This window comes from Suricata suricatta, chromosome 10 (genome assembly GCF_006229205.1).
Source record: "Suricata suricatta isolate VVHF042 chromosome 10, meerkat_22Aug2017_6uvM2_HiC, whole genome shotgun sequence".
NCBI lineage: Eukaryota > Metazoa > Chordata > Mammalia > Carnivora > Herpestidae > Suricata > Suricata suricatta.
The window spans coordinates 102,629,068-102,648,853 of NC_043709.1; the positions used below are offsets into that span (position 1 = coordinate 102,629,068).

Consider the following 19,786-nt stretch of genomic DNA (forward strand, 5'->3'; position numbering starts at 1 on the left):
AGTTTTATATTATCACTAAACATCACAAGTTGAGTTTTATCGTTGGAAAATAAAGGACTTGGAACTTAATAATGTGATTCTTATTTTTAAACTTCTGGACATCACAAAGAAGTGCTTAGTGTGTTTAAATTTCACATTTCTTAATTATTATACATTTTCATGTTTAAAGTAGCTGAAGATTTGGTAGAAATGGGAAAATGTATAGGATACTTGCATCATCTGTTTATGTTTTTGTGATGGGGTAGGGTTCTTGTTTCATTTTATTTTACATTTGTGTTTCTCATTTTATGTATGTAAATGAAATGTTAAATACATTGTTCTGCAGTTTGTATTTTTTTTGTGTATTTTAAATTTTTAATGTTTTTTTAATTTATTATTGAGATAGAGAAAAACAGAGCATGAGTGGGGTAGGGGCAGAGGGAGAGGGAATCATAGAATCTGAAGCAGGCTCCAGGCCCTGAGCTGTCAGCACAGAGCCAGATGTGGAGATCGAACCCACAAACCATGAGATCATAACCTGAGCCAAAGTCGGAAGCTTAACCGACTGAGCCACCCAGGCACCCCTGCAGTTTGTATTTTAACTGAAGATTATGTCATGGTTATTTTTTAACATCAGTATTAAGATGTTATATTCTTAACAACTGGTTAGTGTTCCATTATATAGATGTTACATTATTTTTTTAAATGCTTTCTCTGCTGAAAGCCCTTAAGATTATTTCAAGTTCTGCAATACTGCAGACAGTACTGCAGAAATGTGATTATACCTGCATCTTTTCGCATGTAAGCATCTCTCTCTGTAGAAGAGATTCTTTAATGGAATTGTTGAGTCAAAACATAATGTAGTTAGTTTGGTACCTGTTGTTGTTCTCAACAAAGGCTCTACTGCATATGCTTTCACCAGCTGTGGATGAGAATGTGTATTTCCCCACACTATTGGGCATACTGTACGTGGTCTATCTTTTCAACTTTTGCTGACCAATTTTTATATTTGGGATACCTTTCCATATCATTACTCTGCTTTTTCTCTAGTAGTGTAGTATTCCACTGTACTATATATTTAATTAGTTCTCTGTTGTTGGGCATTTAAGTTACTTCTGATACTTAGCTATTTTACATACAATGCTACAAAATAATAATAAATTTGTAGTAATACAAAATTTGTATAATATGAAAAACCCAGTACAAAAGATGTTTTGCCTGTATGCAGGTCTGTCTGTAGGATGAAGTCCCAGAAGTGGAATTGTAGGGTTAGATGGCATATGTGTCCATAATTCTAGTTGATATTGTTAAATGAAAAAGGCAAAATGGAAGACAGTGTGCATAGCATGCTGCCATTTGTTCAAGAGAGGAAGGCATAAGAATATACATATGCTGGCACACATACTTGTTATTTTCTGGGTCAGTGGAGGACAGAATGATGAACAAGGGTTAGACGGGCATTTCCCACTCTACATACATATATATATACACACAAAATTTTGAATAATTTAATCATGAGAATATATTATCTATATAATAATTTTAAGTATTTTATAATGTAGTGATAAAAGCCTGAGCTTTCAAGTTAGAACTAAGTTGAAATGTGCACTGTGTGACCTTAGGATCTCAGTTTCCAGGATCTCAGTTTCCTCATGTATGTATATGAAATGAGTGAATGCCATCTTATAAAGTTAGGAGACTGAAATAAGAAATTGTATGGGAGAATATATACACCGTGGCCAGCACTTGATGCATATAAGTGAGTAGAAAGGTCTTTGAGATTTCTTTTACTCCTTCTGCCAGAGTTACTGCTACAGTATGAAATTCTGAGAGGTAATGTCTAGAGGAATGAAACTTAGTGACAGAATGTCTGTTGTTAATTCCACTCTATTGAAATGTGAACATAGAGGCAGAGGCAAACCATTGGGTTTACTAGGAAGGAGGGCTTTACTGTGGGTTGATTTTTGTAACAGTGGCTTCTCTTATGTTACCAGACAGTGAAAAAGTGAACATGAATGAGAAATTAATAAATATGTATACCCATACACACACATGCAAGAGCCGTTCAGTGCTTCTTTCAGTAGCACACTTACTCAGAAGCTGTGGTTGATGCAGGCAGTCCTCAGGCCGGGTTCTTACATTATCAGGCATGTAAGTTACAGTCTCGCATGTATGTAAGTGTGTGTGTGTGCGTGCGCACGTGCATGCACATGAACTGGATCTACTTATGAGCCACTAAAATTTAGCCAGTGATAACTTCTAGGAAATTCTTTAAAGAAATAAATTTTGAATTAGTGATGTGTATATACACATAATAGAAGAATATCAGTTTATTGAAATACCAAGTACTCCAGGGATACCTGGCTGGCTCAGTTGGTAGAGCATGTGACTCTTGATCTCAGGATTGTGAGTTCGAGCCTCACATTGGGTGTAAATATTACATATATACGTATATATGTACATACATACATAAAATAACAAGTATTACATATTATCACTATAATATATTTAAATGTCTTATGTTTCTTCCAAATTCACTTCATTAATTTTTATTTCTAAATCATTTGTTCTCAAAGACTTCATACAACTTTTCTTGTCAGGATGTCAAATTAGAAAAGATTGCTGACAAGTTCATTTCTATGCCTTGGGCATAAATCTCTAATATCAAAGAATGGGAGAAGTCCTAAATGCAATTCTTTGTTGTTGTTGTTGTTTTCTTTGTGCTCTTCCTAAAATTTTGTATCCTATACATTAATTTTCATCTTTTTTTATCTGTATTGGTTTGCTAGGGAGTGCTTCACATTACCCAGTCCTCCCTCTGCCACTTTGGATGGCCATCAACTATAAAAGATACATTATTTACTAACACATCTAAATACATAGCTATGAAAGCCTGTGTTTTTATATTTAAGATAATAGGAAATGATTTTAGGTAATTTAAATTGAATTGGTAGGATATTAATCTAACTATTCTCTAGAACAGCTCTCATTTTCTTTGAAATGTTATAAGAATTCATATTCAGAGTACTTGAGTATCAAGTACTATAACTTATTCTAGAATTAACTTGCTTTCTACTTTTTTTCCCCCCATAAGTCTTTGGATGACCTTTGCTCAATTCAGTAAAATATCTAAACATGTAATCCACACATTGCATTCTGTCTTACTGAAAATAATTTCATTTAATGATACTTTTATTTTCAAATGCAGAGCATTCTGATATTTTATATTGTTTCACTTGTTTTAATATAGTCAGAAGAGCACTAAATTAATGGATATTTACTATGTTCTTTACTTTGTTTATCACAAGTTTGGCGACCAGCATTTCTAACTCTTTGAACTCTGTTTCAGATTTTTTTTTTAAGGTTTTTTTGAGAGAGAGATCATGAGCAGGGTAGGGGCAGAGATCGAGGAGAGAGAGAATCCCAAGCAGGCTGTGTTCTGTTGGTGTCAGAACCTGAGGCAGGGCTCAACCCCACAGACCTGAGATCATGACACAAGTCGAAATCAAGAGCCAGATCCCCATCCAAATGAGCCACCCAGGTGCCCCTATTTCAGATTTTTTGTGTGTGTGGCTGCAAAGCTTGGCTAACAATAAAGAGTTGGTTTGTTGCCTTTTTTCTTTTTTTAAGAGTCTTTTAATATGACAAAAAATACTGTGAAGAATAAAATACCTCCTGCTCTTTCCAGATTGATTCTGGGATGTGCCTTTCACTTTTCCCTCTGCTCACAGCCATTTTAGCTCTGAGTCTTTCAACTCTAATATTCTTGCTTTCTCTTGTCCTCTTCTTTTTAGCACTATTGCCACTACTATAATTTGTACCTTCAAGATGATTTATGCTTAAAATTTTTTAATTGCCTCCTTCGAGATCTTCTTGTCCCATTTTAATATATGCTTCATATTGCCTTATATGTAGTTCAGATATGCTGAGTCTTCTACTTAAAATTCTTTGGTGTCTCTATTTCCTCTCCTTGTATCCCTCACGCACAAAAATGTTTTCCTTAATATGGTATTTTTAGACCTTCGTGATCTCTTTCTTGCTTTCTGCTCTATTTACATGTAGTTCAAGTTCATTTACTCATTGCTCTGAGGTATCCCGTCCATGACTATACCACAATTTATCCATTCAACCATAGGTAGAAATTTGGGTTGTTCATCTTGGAGATAATACAGATAGAACACATGTTTTATTTGCCACCTTACCTATAGTCTCATATAAATCCTGAATTTATAAAAGCCATATATTATTTTTATCTTTCTAATTTCCAGCACTTTTTTAGCACATTACATGGCATATCGTGTTTTTGAAAGAATGGAGAGAGAGGGAGGGGGAAGGTTACTCTGCTGTTGTAACACAAATCAAACAATATCATTGCCCTTCTTAGAATGGTAATTAAAAAAAAATCTGCCCTCTATTCTGAGGCTCCTTACTGCAGCTGTGTTCACTCATAGGCCTTTGTAACAGAGAAGCAAACTCACTTGAGTATCTCTTTTAAAAAGTTTAGGCATTTAAGTGGCACTCTAAAGAGTGGCATCTCCATATCTATGCTTAGTAAACCTTTCTACTCCTTCTGTGACTACTGAGCACATTTTCATGTCTCTTAGAGACAGAGTTGTCTACATGAAATCTGGCAGAGTATTCATCTATACAGTTAAGCTGTTAGATTTGCCGGAAGAATGCTGATGACATGGAATCAAGTCTACACCATTCTGAACATTTCCATCCTAAGAATCCACTAGGAATGAATGAATTAACCTCACAGTTGGAAAAAGAGGATCTTTATCATGGATTGTAATCTGAGGACATAAAGAATTAGGAATTCCAGTTTCTTATTGAGATCCATTCATAAACTCTGCCTTTAATGATATTATCCATAATTTTATTTGCATGTTCTTATTCAGAAAGTTATGATGATGTGATTGAAGCATAGAGAATAGGTATTTTGTTGTAGATTTAGTTTCTTGATATGCTGCTACATTGCTTATTTTCCATTCTAAAAGTGAAAACAGAGGCAAAAAAGTAACCCATTTCAGATCATAGTCACTCTGACATGAATCAGTATTAAGTAACTGGGTAGAAAATAAGTTTGTTTTTCTTTAGTACATTTGAGAAGCAATACAATCAACCCTCATTATTTGTGGATTCTGCAAATTCACCTGCTTGCTAAAATTTATTTAAGTCTAAAATCAGTACTCATGACACTTTCATAGTCATTTGTGGACATGGACAGAGTGGCAAACTTTATGAACCACTCTATGTGCCCGTCACCCACCAGCTGAGGTTGAACAAGTGATATTTTGTTTGTCGTCTTGTTTTAGCTGCCAAGCTGTAATCAAGTGTCGTTTTACATTCTGTTTAGGCCACATGTTTCACGTTTTTGCACAGAGTGCTGTTTAGTGTTCCTAAGACACAAAGGCTGTGATGTACCATATAGAGAAAGTATGTGTATCAGTGAATCTACATTCAGGTATGAGATATAGTGCTGTTGGTGGTGTATTCAGTGTTACTCAATGTTAATGAATCTATATATGAGAATATGTAGCAAAAGAAATTCAAGCGTGAGATAAAGTTACATATATTTCATATATGTTCATATATATATATATGTGTGTTCTTAAATTTATTTTGCTACATATTCTCATATGAGACAGGTATGTCTTCTACAAGTAGCTGTCACTTGCTGCACATGTACCCAGTGGAGCCTGATTGTCAATGACGGTATTATTTAATCATTTATACATTTAATTGTCAGTGTGTTTGTGTGTGTGTGTTCATATTCAGTAAGATACCTTTAAACAAGAATACATAAAATACAGTTCTTTGATGAAAATGATGTAGCCAGAGTCTTAATCAATCCTGAGTCTGTATTTCCCTTAGGAGCACAGTTTCAGTATTTGCTATTTCAGTGTTTGCAGCTACTTTGTACTATACTTGATTGCCTTTTACTCAGACTGTTACCAAACTAAATTTATTCCTATTTTTTTCCATCTTTTTTCCTCCAGCACTTTCTATGAAACAATTGTCCTTCACTTTGCTTTTAATATATGTAACTTTATCTTAAACTTAAATTTCTTTTGCTACATATTGTCATATGGGACAGGTATCTCTTGTAAAAGTAGCAGTTGCTCGCTGTACATATACCCCCTGGAGCCTGATTGTCAATGATGGTTTTAATCAATTATGCATTGAATTGTAAGCATAGAAAATGCTGCTTCTGCTTTGAATTATGTTTTACTTCAGAGTATAATTTCAAGGCAAAGTAGCTTCATTCCTAGAAACTTGAGACCTGTAAAGTATGTTGTAGTTTTGATGAATGTTCTCTGTGGGCCCTTCAAATCAGAATATTTTTTACCTATGGTTTTAGGTGATACACTGGAAAGCATGCAGTTGCCTCAGAAGCCTTTATAAATAACACTTGAGTATTTGTATAATAAATATTTCTCTTCCTTTAACATTTCCTACTCCTCTACCATAAATTTATTGAATACAGTGTCCCCAACTGCATGGTATTAAGCATTTCTCTCCTTTTCTGCTAAGGAAATTAAAGGTGAAGATTCACTCCCACATTAATAGCACATTCCTAGAAATAAGATATTATTTCTTTCCATATTATGTTCAGCTGTGCTAATCCTTTCAGAACCAATGATTAGAGCAATTTCTGTGTTTTAATGCTTTGAGAGGTAGTCATCTTCTTCCAAGTTTGTTCCAGGAGAGTGAATAAATGTCCCTGTGCTCATATAGGATTGTATACTTGAATTGATATCTACTTATCAATTAAGTGATCTAATCTCCCTCTGTTAAAGTATTTGACACTTGACTTAGTCATATCCAGTGTTTAGAGTTATGAGAATTTCTAATCTACACTTGGGGGAAAATACCTAACTGGAGACACCACCTTTTTCAATATGAAATTGCAGAATTTGTTTATTTACAACAGTTAAGGAGCAAACTATTATCTTTTTGGCCCTCATTCTGTGTGGATGCTCTGTTTGTTTGTTTGTTAACCTACTAATACCCTAGGATATTGTACTAATTCCTACCACCCCCTTTTTTCCTTGAAGCTGTTTCCTCCCTTCGACTGTATGATACCTCACTTGTGTGAGGTACAAACTTCTTGTTTGTCTTCTGTTCCTTTTAATCCTTGGATAATGAGCAATAGTAAGTGGCACATTATGACTGGAATAATGAGGTTAGGAGGAAAGTTAGAAGCATGCTACAAAAACATTAATATGTGTTTCCAAAGATTTTGCCATATTCTCTGTGTTTTGAGCTTTTATGCAAGGATGTAAAAACAAGTTTGTACTCTTTGGCAGATCACTCTCATCGCAAAATGGGAAGTAGAAGAAGGAGAGTAGAGATTGGGGCAGGAAGAACCTGTTAGGGAGCTAGTATAGTATGCCAGAAAAAAAGGTCTTCAGTAAGAAAATGGCAAAAGAGATGACATGTTTCTGATCAGCATCAGAATTAAGTTTACTGGTACCTTCCGAGGCTGTTCAGGAGCATTGCGACAGATGCATTTTTAATCACAGACTTTTAGAGTCAAATAGAGTCGGACACACAATTCTATAGTGTAACTTTGGGCAAATTCATCTCTTTGAGTCAATTTCCATTACTTATGAAAATGAGAATACTAATTCACAAAGATATTATAAAATGAGTATTATCAACTTGTGAAAATAACTAAGAATGCAGGGTGTACATAGTAGGCTCTCTGCATATTGGTTTCCTTTCTTCTTTTCTATGTTTTTCGTTTACATTTAAGGAAAGAGGCATTCAGAATGGCTTAGTAATTTGTGCACAGTCAAAAGGTCAATTTAGTGACTGAACTGGGACTAGATCTGCAACTTTGATTGCGCATAGATTCTTTCCACAATATCAAGCAACATCCATATTTATTCTCATGTATGCAATTTTCAGTGAGAAATAACACAAACTGCTAGTTTATCTTTTTTCCCTGTTTATAAGATCTAGTAGTACTTGTAGAAATTACTAAAATTAAACATTCATTATAGTAACCCCATTCCAGAGAGGTGGATGTTTAGTTCCAACATAATCATCTTTGCTAATGATGATTCCACAATTCTCAGCAGTTTTTTTTTTAGGTTCACCTCTTTTCAACAGATGAAATTGTCCATATTTGAAATTTAATCCTTAGTGAAAGATACTATAACTTTTTCAGTAGTTATATTTCCATTTGGGGCATATTTATATTCTCTAAACTTTCACTTCTAACTTGTTTTTCCTATTTGCTGAACTCAGTTTGCCCATTTTAGAACAGCCAAACTATCCCTGATTTTGCTAGATTAATTCAATTATATCTGACTTCATTTTTCACATCTGGTTTTCCTTAGTCTTGCTGATTAAATTTTAATGTGAATTTGTATGCCTTAATAGTAGATAAGAAAACTTGAGGAATTAAGAAACCTACTCTTTCTTGCATCTGTCTTACTGCTAGGCCTCTTCAGCATCACAATAGGAAAAATTACATTTGCAAAGTAATTTTGTATCTTAAAAAAGAGGGCCCAAGTTGATATATAGTATATATTTAATGAGTAATATGAATATTTACTTTTGACAAATAATTTTAGACATGTGTGAAGTATAGAATAATTCTAATTTTAATGTCAACATGCCTGATGACTTGAATTATGAGGCTGGGGATAGAAAAATGAAAGCTTACAAGCAAAGATAGCACATTTATAGTTACTGGCAAGGGGTTCTGCCTTCTCTTTGAGGATTAGTTTTCCCTCCTGCCAAGGTAAGCTGTTAACTTCTTCCATTTATATATTACAACTTTTCAAAGCACTTTTATAAACTAATGGTGTGCATATGTAAATAAATAAAATCATATTTCAGTGTTAAAAAATGGTCAATGTTTTTGGCTTTTTTACGGCCACACCATTCAAAGGTTATTGTTCCATGCATATTGTAAACATTGGGAATCATGTGCATGCTGTCTTTGTATAAGATAAAAGCACAGTAATCTCTAGAATACTTTTAAAATTGTTTTTTTCAGTATTCTTTAAATAAATTTTCTCTTTGAGTATAGAGAGAAAAGTAGCAAATTAGAGATTAGATTAGTTACTAACTGTAGCTACATTTTACCCAGAGAAAAATTGAAAACTTGAGCCCGCATTCCAAGATAGAAAAGGCATTGGGAAAATATTTTGCTTAGAGTGAATGATTGCTTTTGTTGTCTTCTCTGAAAACAAACAAATGGGAAAACCACACATACTCCTCATTTTAAATGTGCAACATGTAACCATTTGTTTTCTTGAGGTCTATATTGTTAGCTTTTCTGTTTCCTACGATACTTTATTGCCTTTACTGAGATTTCACTTCTGCTGTTTTACCTTCTGAATCTCTTCTCTGAATCTCTGTCAGACCCAAGTATTAGCATTATATCAAAGGTAGGTTAGTGCTTTTATCTCCCCCAGCTTACATCTTGACTTTCTTGCTCTTAAATAGAGTATTTGGTGCCTGTTTAAATGCATATCTAGTGTTAGTCATTATTTCCTCTGAGTTAATTGATCCAATAAATTAAAATGAATAAATAAGGTATAGTAAGCTTAAAACCTTAGGATTTGCTTTTGCTTTAGAGAAGTCAGAAAGTCCGGCTGTTCATGAATGGCTTAGTCTTCTCTCACCATTGGCAACTGACAGACCTGCTGATGAGGTGATGATGAACTCAAAAGTCTGGCCAGGGCCTGAGTGGGAAAAGAACCCAGACAGTAGGCATGCCTCATCCTGGAGACTGCCAAGACTTTTACTTTTTAATAGAATATATTTCAAGGTTAACAGGTAGACTTTCCTGCATACTTGTCAGAAGTGTAACTTGTCATTCATGGATGCCAAATATATGTTATCTTACTCTGGACATAGCAAAGTCAGAGGTCTTAGTCACAGTCACTGGGAGTAATCCAATCATAGAGAAAGCAATGCAAGTAGGATTTGAATAAGTCTGTGTGTGTGTGTGTGTGTGCGCGCGTGCATGCACATAGGTATGAAAGAGAATTCGTTGCAAAGAATGAACAATGGCCACGTTTTACAAGGTAGTTGAGATAAATATGTATATCATCTCCTTGCGGATCTCAGCATCTTCAGATTCCCTCCTTTGAGCTTCTATACAGTGTCTCATGCATACCTTTATAAGAAAGATATTATCACATATATAAATCTGTATATCTTTCCTTCTGTTAAAAAATTATCTGATATGTATTATATGCGAAATTAGACATCAGAATTAATTAGGTACTCCTATTTGATTTATGAAAATGTTTTCTAACAATCTCAAAATCAGTTCAAAACAATGTCAATATTTAAAGTAAGTCTTCTAGGGGCGCCTGGGTGGCTCAGTTGGTTAAGCATCCAACTTTGGCTCAGGTTACGATCATGGCTCATGGGTTCAAGCCCCGCATCAGGCTCTGTGTTGACAGCTCAGAGCCTGGAGCCTGCTTCAGATTCTGTGTCTCCCTCTCTCTTTGACCCCTTCCCCCACTCATGCTCTGTTTCTCTCTGTCTCAGTAATAAATAAAACATTTAAAAAAATAATAAAGTAAGTCTTCTAGTTTTATTTTCATTATGAGAGCTGGTGAATCTCTTATAATCCCAAATTCAGTTTATACTTCCATTGACCCCCTCCCCTTTTGTTTCAGGTTTCACAGTAGTGAAGTATTTAATCCCTTATACATCTATCCCCCTTTACATACTCTGCCTCTACTGTATGAACAGCCCCTCATACACATATGCTTTGTGGCCCACAGAGTAGGCAACTTGATGTGAATGTACAAAAGGTTTTAAAGTTAATTACTGAATGTGTACTAAACATGGAATATTGCTGGGCTTTGAACGTCTCTAAAATTTAAAAATATCAATTATATGTAGTACAAATGTAAATATTTTTTATGTATGATATTCTGTATTACTCAATGTTTCTTTTATAAATACTCTTGTAATAAAATATATTATTTTACAATAGGAAAACGTTCTCTGATGAGTTGAAATGAAACTCTTCTACTAGGCAAGAAGAGTTGTATGTTTCTTCCTTTGCTTTGGCAATTGTGCTTTTTTTTTTAAATAAGCCACTCAAATGAAAGTATAAGATGGTTTTTAAATTTCTGATACTTAGTGTATAATTCAAATAATAACACTTTATGTGATTCCAGTGTATAAAGCATGGGCCTTTTTTTTTTTTTTTACTTTGGAAACTTTTTAACATATTCAGAAGTTGAACAAATGGAATAGTGAATCTCTGTATTTTGCCTGTCATTCATCTTCAACAGTTATCAACTTGTGGCGGATTTTATTTTATCTATATTTTCACTTCTCCCATTCTGTTTTATTTTATAGCAAATTATAGACATCATATTATTTTTATTGTAAATCTTCCAGTATGTATTTCTAAAAGATGAGAATTTTTTAAAGAACATAGCAACAGTATCATTATCACAACCAAACATTATTAAGTTATTCTTTTTTCTTACCAAAGTTAGTATTTCCCAGGTTTTTCCTTAAATGGTTTGTCCTTTTGATTACTTATAGTTTATTGAGCTCGGCATCAAAATCAGTCTACATATTTCAGTTAGTTAATGGGTCTCTTAACTGTAATTTAAGTTATCCTTCCATCTTTTTTTTTTTTACCTCTTTCAATATATTTGTTGATTAAAAACAAAACAAAAAACAAAACCCACGGTCTTAGCTCTGCATTCTTGAGTTTGCTAATTGCATCACTGTGAAGACATGTAACATATTCTCCCATAGTATTTTCTGTACATTGATTCTTAGATTTACAGGCCTTTCACATTCAATTGTTTTCAGTAATCATATTCTTGCTGGTAATACTAGTATTTAAAGACATAGGTCAAAATTAGAGATAAAATCTCTGCCACATTTTTGGCTGTGTGTTAATTAACTTATCTGTGTCTTTCCTGTCTCTCACATAAAGATAATTACACCTACTTTTTTGGGTTGTAAAAATTAAATTATTATCCTTATTGTCTGTAGTTGGGGCATTCATCATCATAGTAATCAAAAGATTCATCAGTGGCTTGAAATTGGCCCACAGATTTCAAGACATATTTGATAAAACAATGTCCTATCATATAATGAAAAATTTGTCTTTTTTGGTATTCATAAAGAAGCTCTTTAGCTTCCCTTTTTCCATTTTAGGAAGAACATGAAATTTGGAAAGTTTTAAAAAATTATCTTCTTAATACCCATCCAGTTTTCCCTTTGTCATTTTTTCTTTTTTTAATGTTTTACTTATTTTTGAGAGAGAGACAGACAGACAGACAGACAGACAGTGTGAGCAGGGGAGGGTCAGAGAGAGAGTGAGGCATAGAATCCAAAGACAGGCTCCAGGCTCAGAGCTAACTGTCAGCACATGAACCATGAGATCATGACCTGAGCTGAAGCAGGACGCTCAACCGACTGAGCCACCCAGGCTCCCAGCCCCTGTCTTTAATCTGCAGTAGTGGCCCAGCAGTTTAGGAGATTGATAAGGAAGAAACAGAAAACCACATTTAAAAAATATTCTAATGAAAGGAGTTTGCATCATTGTTTTTGGAGTCTATATTGATTTACATTTCCAAAATGTCAGGGTCTTCTTGTTTAGCTTCCATTCAGAAATTTCAAGGAACCTGTAATGTACTGTTTTAAACTAAATAGAGGTTGAAAAAAATGCTAAACTGATTGTGTCTGGAGGTTTGGTCAAAGTTGCTAATCTTGTCCAGTAACCCCTCCGTTTGGCTTTGTGTCTCATTCTATTTAATTAGCATTTTCTACCACAGGAAAACCTCAGAAGCCAAAACAACTGATTTTATTGTCAAGCATATAAATGAGGTCATGTTTCATAGAACTCTATAAATTTAACATTAGAAGGACGTAAGTTGGAAAAGCCAATTCAGTAAAAAAAAAAAAAATTATAATTTTAACTTCTTCAATTCCATGAATTCAATTTGCTTTTCAAATGTGATTTTTTTTTTTATGTTCATTCATTTTTTTGAGAGACCGAGCGAAACAGAGCATGAGTAGGGGAGGGACAGAGAGAGGGAGACACAGAATCCCAGGCAGGCTCCAGGCTCTGAGCTGTCAGCACAGAGCCCTACCAGGGCTTCTGACTCACGGACTGAAAGATTGTGACCTGAGCTTAAGTTGGACACTCAATTTTATTTTTAAAGATTACAGTTCTTATAATTGACCTGTTCTTCCTTCTTGGGAAAAAATGAATAAACAAAAATGTGTAGCCATTAAAGAATAAGGAAAATAGTTTTGACTTAGCGTTTCTCCTTTCATGAATATAGCTTATTCCTTACCTCTTTCATAATAAAAGATATGGAGCAATTTGTCTACTGATTCCTCTTTACTTCCCCATGCCTGCTTGCTTCTTTGGGGCTTGCTTGCTTTCTTTCTCTTTCTTTCTTTTGTTTGGTTATTTATTATTACTACATGATACAGTTATTTCAATTTGATATTTGCTTAATTTTATAATATGCAAAATCATACTGAAGTCACATTAACCTTACCAGTTTCAGGGACCTGTTTGTGATATGAAACAATCAATCTTCTACTTTGATATTCATGATCCAAAAGCTTCTCATTTTTTTGTTTTGAAGAAAATGAGCCAAAGTTAATATGGTATCAGTAGCCCTAAAACTACATTTTTATTTCTTTTCCTTAAATTACTTTCTTAAATTTCCTTAAATTATGAATTTTTTTACATATATGGTGTGAATTCTTATTTTATGAAAGGTGGAAAAAGCCTAATCTGTAACCTGTGGCAAAGTAGAATAAGGTGAGAAGCAAGACATTTTACTCAAAGCCTGTTAGTTAAAAATGAGTAAGTCAGAGTTTGGCCTAACAAGTCCTTGACCTGACAAATTAGATTGAAGAACTAACTTCATTAAATCCCTTATTGCACCTAAATTGCCTGACCATCAGGTGATAACTTCTAGACAGCCTTGGGCTGAATCTATAAAGCTAAAAGTATTCATAATAAAAGGTCACTTGAGAATGTACTGCCTTTGAAGCAGAAAAGTAATTAATCCAGAAAGGATGCAAACTAAGTTTTGATCCTACATTGATAGTACTGTTTCCAAATTGAACTTTTTTAAAACATTCTTTATCAAAGCCAGAAAGATCATATGCAAAATGAACTTGGGACAGACTAGGTGCCATAATTCTCTGTGTTTGAAATGTGAGACTTTAGATAGAGCAAAAACTCTCCCATGAATTTTAATAGGAACTGCTTATAAGGGCAAATGTTTTTGGTTAAGAATCCACGTGTTTTTTGGTTTGTTTCCTGTTAATGAATAATTCATAGGGTAATATCGTCAGTCATTTAAAGTGATTTCTCCCTCTTGAAAAGGTTAGGGATTGCCAACAGAAAGTATAACTTCCTGTTTCTGTATGTCCTTTTCCAAAATGAGAAATACGGCATAGTCACATTACTCAGCGCTCAATTTTTCTATAGTCTTTTACTGTGCTATTTTTTTTTTATGAATTTCAAAAGCCTGTGAATGACATGTAATAAGATTACCTACATTCTACTAAAACTAAATTATTTCCATTGGTTACAAGTGCACAGCACCCATCATGGTAACTCATTTATAGTGGTCCATAAATTCTGGGGTTTTTGTTTACTCTTTTTATATCTAATGTTGAAAATCAACACAACTTAAAATTATTTCATGGCTTGGTTTTGGTTCTAAATCTTGTGTCCTAAGTTTTCTAGTTGCCTGCCATATTACTTCAAATTTATAGCCTCTCCCCACCCCTTTCTTTAAGGGCCAGTTACTCTGGAGTCCTCTCTATAAGATGTTTCTATTAAAGTAACAAGAATGATTTTTACATGCCTTTGTGGACCTACCCCTTTAGAATCATTTCTCATATCTTTATGTTATAACAATGGACTTCTTACAGATTATTTTTAGCACAAAAAATGTATACCACAAGTATTTTAGTTATTTAGAGTAGCATTTAGAGGCCTTTTACCCTCATGAATATAAAGCATTAAATGATACCTAACCTGAATAAATTCTTCTATAGAAAGTTCTTCACATTGCTTAAAGATTGATCTTGGTTCTTTTAATTACTTATCCTGGTTTTCCTCCTACGTCTTTGGCCATTTTTTAAAGGGCTCCTTTTTCTTTCCCTTAAGGTTTATGCTCCCCATGAGTCCATTTTTAGCTCTCTCCTACTTCCTCCCTGTATTTTCTCTCCAAGTAATTTTAACTATTTAATGGCTTCTACCATCTATATGTGCTGATGACTTCTAAGTACAATAGATGCATACATATTGCTTACTCTAGCCCATGTCTCTCTTCCAGGCTTTGGACATTTGTATCAACAGCCAGTTGTAAATGACCTATTGAACATTCCAGCAGTCTCAACGTAGCTAAAATTACGCCCATCATTTTCTTTTACAAAAACACTCTTGGGGTACTTGTATCCATTTACTCCTTTGTTCAAGGCAGAAACTAGTAAATAAGAACTAATGACTTTCTCTTGCCTCCCACAGCTTTTTCAGTCCTGTGTCTTATTGCTCCTTTGAATTATATCTCCACATCATTTTGCTTCTCATATTTTTCTCATATTTTGTTGCTTTGTTTTTGCAACACCATCCTAATTAATTGACCCTCTAACTAGTTTTCATTTGCTAGTTCTTCTGTTTCTTCCAGATTAATACTTTGTAAACCACATGTGTGGTCATGTTATTTCCCCTTAAAATTTTTCAAAGGCTATTCATTGCTTTCATGATAAAAATTTAGGCTCCTTAGCATGTTATTCAAGATTCTTAATCTGACCCTTTCATTTTGATCACCATTTCACGGCCCTGAGTACCTTACTTTCATCTTGTTTCTACCTCCCTAACTCCTTCCTCTAGCTTTCTTTTTCTCTCTCCCTTCACCCACGCTTCTCTTTTAATTTGGTACCACAGCAGGCAGTAGTCACCATTTTCTGAGTTTGATCTGAACCTCTCTTACGTTTTATCATTTTATACCACCAGTTGAAATTATCTGTGTGCATATTTTCTTTTCTATTAAATTATAAACATCCTGAGGCAGTGTTAGGAGATGTTTTATATCCTGCCACTGTAACTGTGAATAAGATCATCTCTGTTCTAAAGGAGGAAGGGAGGGTTCTTTTTCATTCTTGGAACTCCTCAAGAGTTCATTTGATAAATGAGTAAGTGTCTATTTAAAAGGTAGCTTTTTTAAAATCTTAGAAAAGTTTTATTTTTTGTTAATTTCTCTACATACATCGAATATTTCTTTTTTATATGGTTTATTGTCAAGTTGGTTTCCATTACATCGAATATTTCAAAAATAATTTTATAACAGCCTAAACCAAATATTTAGTGATAGCCTTCTATGAATGACATTCCATTTGGCATGCAGAAAGATGCAATAAGCATAACAGTGATAATACCATGAGATTATTTCACATTTTCTGAATCTATACTTTGTTAATTTATGGAAGCTTCACTGCAGCCTATGAGAAAGCTGCCTTGAGTGTACTCCTATAATTGAGGATATAGTAAAGTGAGGGGACTTTGCCAGTTATACTAAGAAATGGAAAGGAACAGAGCTAACACTTTAGTTCCCTTTTGCTACGTAAATCTTACCTTACTGAGGAGTGGGGGAAATGTGAATAATTAAGATACTGAAAAAGGAGACATTAAAGTAATCCAGGGAAGAAATCATGAATTAGGATTGTGTTAGAGGGAGACAATAAAGAAAATTTGAGGAGGCAGAATGAACAGAAGATTTAATGACAAAGGGATATGTGGACTCTGAAAGAAAGGGAGGAGTCAAAGATGGTTTAAGTTAAAGCTCCTAAGACTTTTAACCTCAGTGTTCCTGTGTGTTTGGTTTTCTCTTTAAAGAGACTGGAGAAGAGCTTAACAGTTCCCACTGGAAGCAAATTATAAAACCTGAGATGAAAATATTGAGTTAAGTAGTTATTTTGCCTGTCTCATGAATGTTTAGTCTCTCAATTTCTCAAGCCAGAGATCAGCACTCTTCTCAACCACATCCCAAAATAATGAAGCTGTGTCACCATTTATTCATTATTTCGACTTAATCATATTCTATCATAACTCAAAACCATCCTCTTTCTCTTAGGTAAACTTCTGCCTAAACGTAAGTTCTTGTTTTATCTCTGCTGTATTTCTGCAAATTTTCTAATCATCTATCTTTATTCTTTTCCCATTTAGTTTGGTCGGCCACTTGCCGCCTGAGTGATCTTTTCTCAGTGTAAAGCTAATCTGGCTCTTGACTGCTTAAAAGCTTACCATGGCTCATTCTGACTTCTAAGATAAAAATTAACTACTGGCAATATGTGCTAGGCCCTTCAGTATCTGCATTGTGCTCATCTCTGTAGCCCTTTTACATTGCCCTTTCTTCACATCACATTATTTTTGCCATACTTTTTCTTTTTCTTTTTTATTTTTTAAGATTTTTTTTTATTTTGGGGGGAGAGAAAGACACAGAGCATGAGTGGGGCAGGGTCAGAGAGAGGGTATACTTTTTCAATTCCTAGCATGACTGTTTTTTTTTAAATATCCTCACATTTTATTTATTTACTTACTTACTGACTTATTTAGTTTTAAGTGATCTCTGTGCCCAATGTGGGGCTTTGAACTCATGACCGCAAGTGGCATGCTCTACCAACTGAGCCAGCCAGACACCCCTAGACTTGGCTGTTTAAATTTAAATTAGTTAAAAACTAAATAAGACTGGGGGGACTGTGTGGCTCAGTTGGTTAAGCGTCCGACTTCAGCTCAGGTCATGCATGATCTCACGGTTCGTGGAATAGAGCCCCGCATCAGGCTCTGTGCTGACAGCTCAGAGCCTGGAGCCTGTCTTCAGATTCTGTGTCTCCCTCGCTCCCTGGCCCTCCCCTGCTCATGCTGTCTCTCTCTCTCTCTCTCAAAAATAAGTTTTTTTAATTAAAAAAAAAAAACTAAATAATCTATTTCTGAACTCCTGTATTGAATAGCACAGATAAAGAATATTTCTATTATTATGTAAAAGCCCTAGTGGATATTGCTCTTCCTGAGTATATTAAGCTCTCGTTTCCTGGGGCACTGTGGTGGCTCAGTCAGTTGAGCCTCAGACTCTAGATTTCAGCTCAGGTCCAGACCCCAGGGCTGTGGATCGAGCCTGTGCCAGGCCCCATGCTGACAGAGTAGCCTCCTTCAGTCATTCTCTCACCTTATGCCCATCTCTGCCCCACACGTGCTCGCTCGCTCTCTAAAAGAAAAGCGCTCTTTTCCCTATGTCTTTATGTATGCGGCTCTCCTCTTCTAAATGTGTAATGTGCCCCTCCTTGTTCGGCTTAGCTAACTCTCGTTTCAGTAGGGGTGTCATCCATTTCTGGAAAACCGTATCTGACATCATCTTTTTCTGTCTCCTCCAACCCTGAAGTCCTAATTCTTGTCTTTTTTGCCTCAATATCTATTACGTTTAAATTCAATAGTCAGTGTTCAGTAGTAAGATTCTGGCAGATACAAATTACTGAAATTTTGTGTAAACTATAGTTTTACTCTCTCTGTATATACATTTTTTTAAGTTTTAATCACCTGGTGCTTATTATGACCAATGCACTCCTTAATCCCCATTACCCATTTCACCCCTACCCCGACCCACCTCCCCTCTGGTAGTCATCTGTTTGTTCTCTATAGTTATATAGTTAAGAGTCTGTTTCTTGGTTTGTCTCTCTCTCTTTTTTCCCCTTTGCTCATTTGTTTTGTTTCTTAAATTCCACATATTAGCATAATCATATGGTATATTTCTCTGACTTATTTCACTTAGTATTGTACTCTCCAGCTCTATCCATGTTGTTGCAAATGGTAATAACATTCTTTTGATGATGAAAGATGGCAACACCATTCTTTTTTATGGCTCAGTAATACTCCTTTGCATCACATCTTCTTTATCCATTTATCTATCATTGGACACCTGGGCTTCTTCCATATCTTGGGTATTATAAATAATGCTGCTACAGACATAGAGGTGCATGTATCTGAGATGGAGATATTTAAATCATAGAGCCAGGGGTAGTGGACTCAGTGCTGAAATTTTTAAGAAGCATCTTTTATTTTGTGGCTGAAAATCAATATTCTCTAGAATGTAGCTAGGAACAGCAATGTCACTTTTTATAGGAAATTTAAAACCATTGCTATTTTCTATTTTCTTCTTTTGTGAGATGTGCAGTTAACATGGTATATAACCGTGGTACAAAATCAAATAGTACAAAAGGACTTAGGAAAAGCAACAATACTGCCTTTTCTGTTCCTAGTTCCACTTCCTGGAGTGCATTATTTTCATTTTGAAGTCTCTTCATCACTCTACACTTAGTACCATTTTTTCTTCCTCCTTGCTACACAGGTCAAGATTTTGTTCAAACTGCTGCCTACCTTCTCCCACTCTCCCAGTGTGTACACTAGCATAATAATTGTTTTAGTGCTGCTATTTGTTGCCTGTGTGACTTTGACTAATACACCTAAAACTCTAATTTTGGTTCTATCAACATCTCTGAGGTTCTCTGATGAGTTACTATGCAAAATAAGTTTATCAGTACACCTACTCTTCTCTCCACTTCTTTCCCCATCTAGCTTTCAGCTCCTAAATTTTGACAGTAGAACTTTTATTTTTATTCATTTTATATGGGACTTACAGCAGTGCTTTAAAGTTGAAAACTTGGGGTACCTGGATGCCTCGGTCAGTTGAGTGTCTGACTCTTGATTTTGGCAAAGGTTATGATTCCAGGGTCGCAGGTTGGAGCCCACATCAGGCTCTGCACT

The 19,786-nt window shown here is 34.8% G+C and overlaps 1 protein-coding gene and 1 non-coding gene across 10 annotated transcripts in view; both read left to right on the forward strand.

Annotated features, from left to right (window-relative positions):
- Positions 1 to 19,786, forward strand: part of ERC1 (ELKS/RAB6-interacting/CAST family member 1) — a 516,785-nt gene that overhangs the window by 318,280 nt on the left and 178,719 nt on the right. The window lies entirely within an intron of this gene.
- On the forward strand, positions 2,338 to 2,410 carry TRNAK-CUU. Its single transcript has one exon. It is a non-coding gene; the product is annotated as a tRNA-Lys (tRNA).